The sequence below is a fragment of the Tiliqua scincoides genome, chromosome 3 (genome assembly GCF_035046505.1).
Source record: "Tiliqua scincoides isolate rTilSci1 chromosome 3, rTilSci1.hap2, whole genome shotgun sequence".
Lineage (NCBI taxonomy): Eukaryota > Metazoa > Chordata > Lepidosauria > Squamata > Scincidae > Tiliqua > Tiliqua scincoides.
This window is the reverse complement of record NC_089823.1, coordinates 110,067,400-110,074,390: the sequence shown is the minus strand read 5'-3', so window position 1 is coordinate 110,074,390 and position 6,991 is coordinate 110,067,400. Positions and strand designations below refer to the sequence as shown.

The window sequence follows — 6,991 nt, the reverse complement described above, 5'->3', positions numbered from 1 at the left end:
CATCTTATAGCAGAGAAAACAATTTCAACTCAGTGCATCTGCTAAAACAAAGCACTGAGCAATATCTACTAAGATTATTTCTTCCTGATATTACATGGTGCATTGTGTTATTGTGGTTAATAACTGGAGGTGAATGTGTTTGCTTTTCTTTTTCCCCAGCACATACAAGACAAAACAATTGGGAAGAGAAGGCAGTAGGCATGGAGTAAAGCCAATGCAGGTGCTTGAAGCTTAATAGAGTGATAATTGGAGAGCAGGTGGATATAAATAGATGCCATGAAGGCCACATGTGGGGGTATTGTGGATATAAGAACAGAATGTACCCTGACCTTTGTCCCAAGCAAAAATTGTAAGATAGTATTCATGTAAGGAGAGTAGAATGTGCAAAAAGTGTGCATGATTGTGTCATTTTATGTTCCTTGGGTCTTGTATAGCTTGCATAGGATTTTTTTTCAGAAGAAAAAGTAACCAAATACTATACGCTATTTAATTTACTGTGAAAATAAGGTGTCTGGCACTGTAGAGGGTGACAAAGTCAGGGGCATTAAGTGGGAGAAACTGCAGCTGCTCTCCCCACCACTGCAATTAGCCACACTATAAAATCTGCCTCCTGAAATCATTAATATGAAAAGATTGCTGAAATACTATAAGATTGCTGAAACATTTTGAGGAGCTGCAATTTCAAAAGGCAAGCTGTGATATATTTACATTCAGCAAAAGCAAGCTGGAGAGGAAGGGTTGCCTAAGGCCATGAAAACTTGGGCAAGCCTGGTTTAATTTAAGATTTTGTCAGCCCAATCTAGTGTATGCTTACTCAGGGGTAAGCACCATTGGTTAAATGCTTCTGTTTGCTTAGCACTGCAGCCTTAAAACAAACAAAAACCTCATTACTGCATTTGAGAAAGAGAAGGAAATATAGCAGAGTGAAAGTGGTAGAAAAGTATTGGGCAGCCCAGTTCTGAACTTCCTGGTGCCAACAGCAACTGTTACTCTGCAGATGCCTGATCTTGTCTGATCTCAGAAGCTAAGCAGTGTTATGCCTGGTTAGTACTTGGATGGGAGACCACCTGGGAATACCGGGTGCTGAAGGCTTATACCATAGTGTTTCGAGACTGAAGGTTGCCAACCATTGGTGCCCACTGGAGCAGCAGGGCCAAAGTGGCTGCCGCTCAGGGTGACCAGGTACAATGGAGGACAAAGTGCCTTTAACCAATGTATAGAAGACGAGATTTTGGCAGGTGTAACTTTTTCAAACTATTCCATGTTGAGCTGCACCTGCAAAAATGCCCTCTTCTAAACAACGGTTAAAGGTATAGGCACTCTGTTCTCCACTGTATCTGGTCACCCTGCTACCGCTGTATCCAGCGGGTGCTGGGAAGCAGCTGGAGGTCTCCTCAGGAAAAGTGGACTTCCATTCCCTTCCTTCAGGGAAAGCCCCAAACCCTGCAATGGGGCTTTTCAAGTCTTCACTGCTTATTTTGCTGGAGGGTTCCAATGAAACAGGATCTGATGGAGCAGGGCTATGCCAGTCCCACCCCCCTCCTGCACTCCCTCCACCCCCTAAGGCCACACTGCCACCTGGTACTTACACTTTTCCTCTTCCTGCTGGCACTGGGCCCAGCGTCTGACTGGTGTGGGCCCAGAGCCAGTGCTCCCTGCTCATCAGGTGCTGTGAATGTGCTTTACAGCATGTTTATGGCACCCAGCGCAGGCCTAAGGGCTCAGTGCCAGTGCTGGGCCAATTTAGGATTGGCTGACTTCCCTCAAATGAGGAGGCTGATTAGAAGGAGGTTGAAAGGGAAGGTAAAAAGAGTCCAATCTCTCGAGAGTGCATGGAGGCTGCTTAAAACAATAGTAATAGAGGCCCAGCAAAAGTGTATACCGCAAAGGAAGAAGGGCTCCACTAAGGGCTCCACTAAGTCCAGGAGGCTGCCTTGGCTAACCAGCCAAGTTAGAGAGGCTGTGAAGGGCAAGGAAGCTTCCTTCCGTAAATGGAAGTCTTGCCCTAATGAGGAGAATAAAAAGGAACATAAACTGTGGCAAAAGAAATGTAAGAAGGTGATACGGGAGGCCAAGCGAGACTATGAGGAACGCATGGCCAGCAACATTAAGGGGAATAATAAAAGCTTCTTCAAATATGTTAGAAGCAGGAAACCTGCCAGAGAAGCGGTTGGCCCTCTGGATGGTGAGGGAGGGAAAGGGGAGATAAAAGGAGACTTAGAGATGGCAGAGAAATTAAATGAGTTCTTTGCATCTGTCTTCACGGCAGAAGACCTCGGGCAGATACCGCTGCCCGAACGGCCCCTCCTGACCAAGGAATTAAGTCAGATAGAGGTTGAAAGAGAAGATGTTTCAGACCTAATTGATAAATTAAACATCAATAAGTCACCGGGCCCTGATGGCATCCACCCAAGAGTTATTAAGGAATTAAAGAATGAAATTGCTGATCTCTTAATTAAAATATGCAACTTGTCCCTTAAAATGGCCACAGTATCAGAGGATTGGAGGATAGCAAATGTCATATCAATCTTTAAAAAGGGAAAGAGGGGGGACCTGGGAAACTACAGGCCAGTCAGCCTAACATCTATACTGGGTAAGATGGTGGAATGCCTCATCAAAGATAGGATCTCAAAATACATAGATGAACAGGCCTTGCTGAGAGAGAATCAGTATGGCTTCTGTAAGGGTAAGACTTGCCTCACAAACCTTTTAGAATTCTTTGAAAAGGTCAACAGGCATGTGGATGTGGGAGAACCTGTGGACATTATATATCTGGAATTTCAGAAGGCGTTTGACATGGTCCCTCACCAAAGACTACTGAAAAATCTCCACAGTCAGGGAATTAGAGGACAGGTCCTCTCCTGGATTGAGACCTGGTTGAAGACCAGGAAACAGAGAGTGGGTGTCAATGGGCAATTTTCACAATGGAGGGAGGTGAAAAGCGGTGTGCCCCAAGGATCTGTCCTGGGACCGGTGCTTTTCAACCTCTTCATAAATGACCTGGAGACAGGGTTGAGCAGTGAGGTGACTAAGTTTGCAGACGACACCAAACTTTTCCGAGTGGTGAAGACCAGAAGTGATTGTGAGCAGCTCCAGAAGGATCTCTCCAAACTGGCAGAATGGGTAGCAAAATGGCAGATGTGTTTCAATGTAAGTAAGTGTAAAGTCATGCACATTGGGGCAAAAAATCAAAACTTCACATATAGGCTATTGGGTTCTGAGCTGTCTGTGACAGATCAAGAGAGAGATCTTGGGGTGGTGGTGGACAGCTTGATGAAAGTGTTGGCCCAATGTATGGTGGCAGTGAAGAAGGCCAATTCTATGCTTGGGATTATTAGAAAAGGTATTAAGTACAAAACAGCTAATATTATAATGCTGTTGTACAAATCGATGGTAAGGCCACAGCTGGAGTATTGTGTCCAATTCTGGTCGCCACATCTCAAAAAGGACATAGTGGAAATGGAAAAGGTGCAAAAGAGAGCGACTAAGATGATTACGGTGCTGGGGCACCTTCCTTATGAGGAAAGGCTATGGCATTTGGGCCTCTTCAGCCTAGAAAAGAGGCGCCTGAGGGGGGACATGATTGAGACATACAAAATTATGCAGGGGATGGACAGATTGGATAGGGAGATGCTCTTTACACTCTCACACAACACCAGAACCAGGGGACATCCACTAAAACTGAGTGTTGGGAGAGTTAGGACAGACAAAAGAAAATATTTCTTTACTCAGAGTGTGGTTGGTCTGTGGAACTCCTTGCCGCAGGATGTGGTGATGGCATCTGGCCTGGATGCCTTTAAAAGGGGATTGGACAAGTTTCTGGAGGAAAAATCCATTATGGGGTACAAGCCATGATGTATATGTGCAACCTCCTGATTTTAGAAATGGACTATGTCAGATGCAAGGGAGGGCACCAAGATGAGGTCTCTTGTTATCTGGTGTACTCCCTGGGGCATTTGGTGGGCCGCTGTGAGATACAGGAAGCTGGACTAGATGGGCCTATGGCCTGATCCAGTGGGGCTGTTCTTATGTTCTTATTTGTAAGTCACATTGATTGCCACAGGGGACTAAAGGACATGATTAAACCCCTGTCTAGTTTTAGGTTTAAAAATAAAAAAGTGACTTTCCTGATGTGTTTTCTTGGATCTCCCATATCTCACCTATTTTGCCCTTAGGTAAAAGTAAATGTAGGATCACAGGTGAAACTCTTGTTCTACAGAAAAGATAGAATATCCTTTGATATTTGGTATGCATAGTTTGGTTTTGTGAATTCAGAGCACTGTAAAAGATTAGAGAAACATTCTAAATCACTGCACATTCTAAACATTCTAAATCCCAAACTCTGCACCATGATGCCCTATGGGATGTCCCTGGTGGCCCTTTCCTCTCAGCTCTCACAGGTGCTGCTGTCTTGGATGGCTGGGATTGTGCGAGATTTTGCAACATCTCACACGATTCTTGCAAGGTTTTGGGGGAGTGTGCTGTGGCACCAGTAAGAAGGGGGCCATAACTAAGGTAAGTTTGGGAACCGCTGTTCTAAACTGACACAATTGTTTGTTGGCATCCTTCAGTCTCGGAAGACTATGGTATCGCGCTATGAATGGTGGTTCCGGAACAGAGTGCCCTCTCCAGTGCGCGAAGCCTGGGTGAAGTAGGTATGGAGGATAGGCTGTTACCCATGCAGCAAATCCCCCCTCTCCACGTTGCTGAAATGGTCCAATGGAAAGGCAGAGGCCAATACGGTTGGTTCCAGCGGCATCGCAGGAGTTGCCAGAACATGACTGTGTTCAGTCATGAACTGCCTCAGGGACTCCAGCTCCTGATTTTGCCTCGAGGTTGACTCCTGAAGCCTTTTCCATAACTGGATGTAGCCACAAGGCAGTGGAGGTTTGGGATCAGAGTTTTCCTTCTCTCAGATGAGCTGCCTTCCCAGGCTAAGGAGTCCCATCAACCCGGTGGCTGTTTAGTCGCCTCTTACAACAAGTACAGCCAAACTGAGGGCCTATTCTTATCCCCAGCCCCCAGGGGAAACTGACACAATAGTGGCTTTTTATACCTGCTTTGTCCATGAGCTCATGCCCTGCCCACCCTTTATGTGCCCAAGAATAGGTAACCTAGACCAAACTTTAATTTATTTTAAGGAAGAGAATGTCATATCAAGATCCTTTGGTGACTAATATCACATATTTTGCCACATACATAATAGCACTTGCCATTATAACTGATGGTTTTCATTTGTTATCAACTCACGAGCTGATTTCCAATCAGGTTTATAACAATTAAAGCTAATATGTATGTCAGTGTGAATATTGATTCTTTTATTACCCTAGTAAATTATGATGTGCCATAGAGACTTATGAAAGAAGTGATTACTGTAAATAGATGCCTATGGATCTATACTATAGATCTGTATGTTATAAATTCATGAAGTAATATTAAGTTCTGCGATATTGTCACCGAATACTCCTGAGGCATTTATGGTATTTGCTATAGTTATGATGTACACACACTAATTTAAAGTTGTTCAATTGCATTCTGGTGCCTAAAACAGGGCAGCAATGTCTTAATGGCACAAAATTGCAAACAGCTAATATGGTCATGTAACTCACTACCTGAGCCTCTGACTATTGACTTGTAATAAGTCCCCATGAGTTCAGTGGGACTTATTTACTCCAAATAAAGTGCATACAGTGCATATAGAATTTCAGACTTGGTACAAGGAGAAAGGAAAACCCAGTCAGCCCAATCCTGATCTGCCCAGAATGTGAGGCTGACGTGGCACCAAAATGGCTACCTTGATATCCAATGTACATCAGGCAGCCCACAGTGGCTCCTTCTCATTCATGCCCTTCCCCCGGGTAAGGGAAGTAGCGAGGCCCCACATGGGGCTCAGTATCCAGTGGAACTGAGCTCCGCCAGTCCTGCCCCTTCCTGCCCCTCCCTCCCCCACCACACCTTCTCCCCACCCTCTCCCTGCCCTTCCCGCAGCTCCCCTCACCCTGGAACCGACGGGCAGACTTCCCCCAAATGAGGAGGCTGGTTAAAAGGAGGTTGAAAGGGAGGGTAAAAAGAGTCCAATCTCTCCAGAGTGCATGGAGGCTGCTTAAAACAACAGTAATAGAGGCCCAGCAGAGGTGTATACCACAAAGAAAGAAGGGTTCCACTAAATCCAGGAGAGTGCCCGCATGGCTAACCAGCCAAGTTAGAGAGGCTGTGAAGGGCAAGGAAGCTTCCTTCCGTAAATGGAAGTCTTGCCCTAATGAGGAGAATAAAAAGGAACATAAACTGTGGCAAAAGAAATGTAAGAAGGTGATACGGGAGGCCAAGTGAGACTATGAGGAACGCATGGCCAGCAACATTAAGGGGAATAATAAAAGCTTCTTCAAATATGTTAGAAGCAGGAAACCCGCCAGAGAAGCGGTTGGCCCTCTGGATGGTGAGGGAGGGAAAGGGGAGATAAAAGGAGACTTAGAGATGGCAGAGAAATTAAATGAGTTCTTTGCATCTGTCTTCACGGCAGAAGACCTCGGGCAGATACCGCTGCCCGAACGGCCCCTCCTGACCAAGGAGTTAAGTCAGATAGAGGTTAAAAGAGAAGATGTTTCAGACCTCATTGATAAATTAAAGATCAGTAAGTCACCGGGCCCTGATGGCATCCACCCAAGAGTTATTAAGGAATTGAAGAATGAAGTTGCAGATCTCTTGACTAAGGTATGCAACTTGTCCCTCAAAATGACCACGGTGCCAGAAGATTGGAGGATAGCAAATGTCACGCCTATTTTTAAAAAGGAAAAGAGGGGGGACCCGGGAAACTATAGGCCGGTCAGCCTAACATCCATACCGGGTAAGATGGTGGAATGCCTCATCAAAGATAGGATCTCAAAACACATAGATGAACAGGCCTTGCTGAGGGAGAGTCAGCATGGCTTCCGTAAGGGTAAGTCTTGCCTCACGAACCTTATAGAATTCTTTGAAAAGGTCAATAGGCATG

At 45.4% G+C, this 6,991-nt stretch overlaps 1 pseudogene; it reads left to right on the top strand.

Moving 5' to 3' along the window:
- The first annotated feature begins 972 nt into the window (after window positions 1-972).
- LOC136647021 (5S ribosomal RNA) lies at window positions 973-1,092 on the top strand (annotated as a pseudogene).
- The last annotated feature ends 5,899 nt before the right edge of the window (window positions 1,093-6,991 follow it).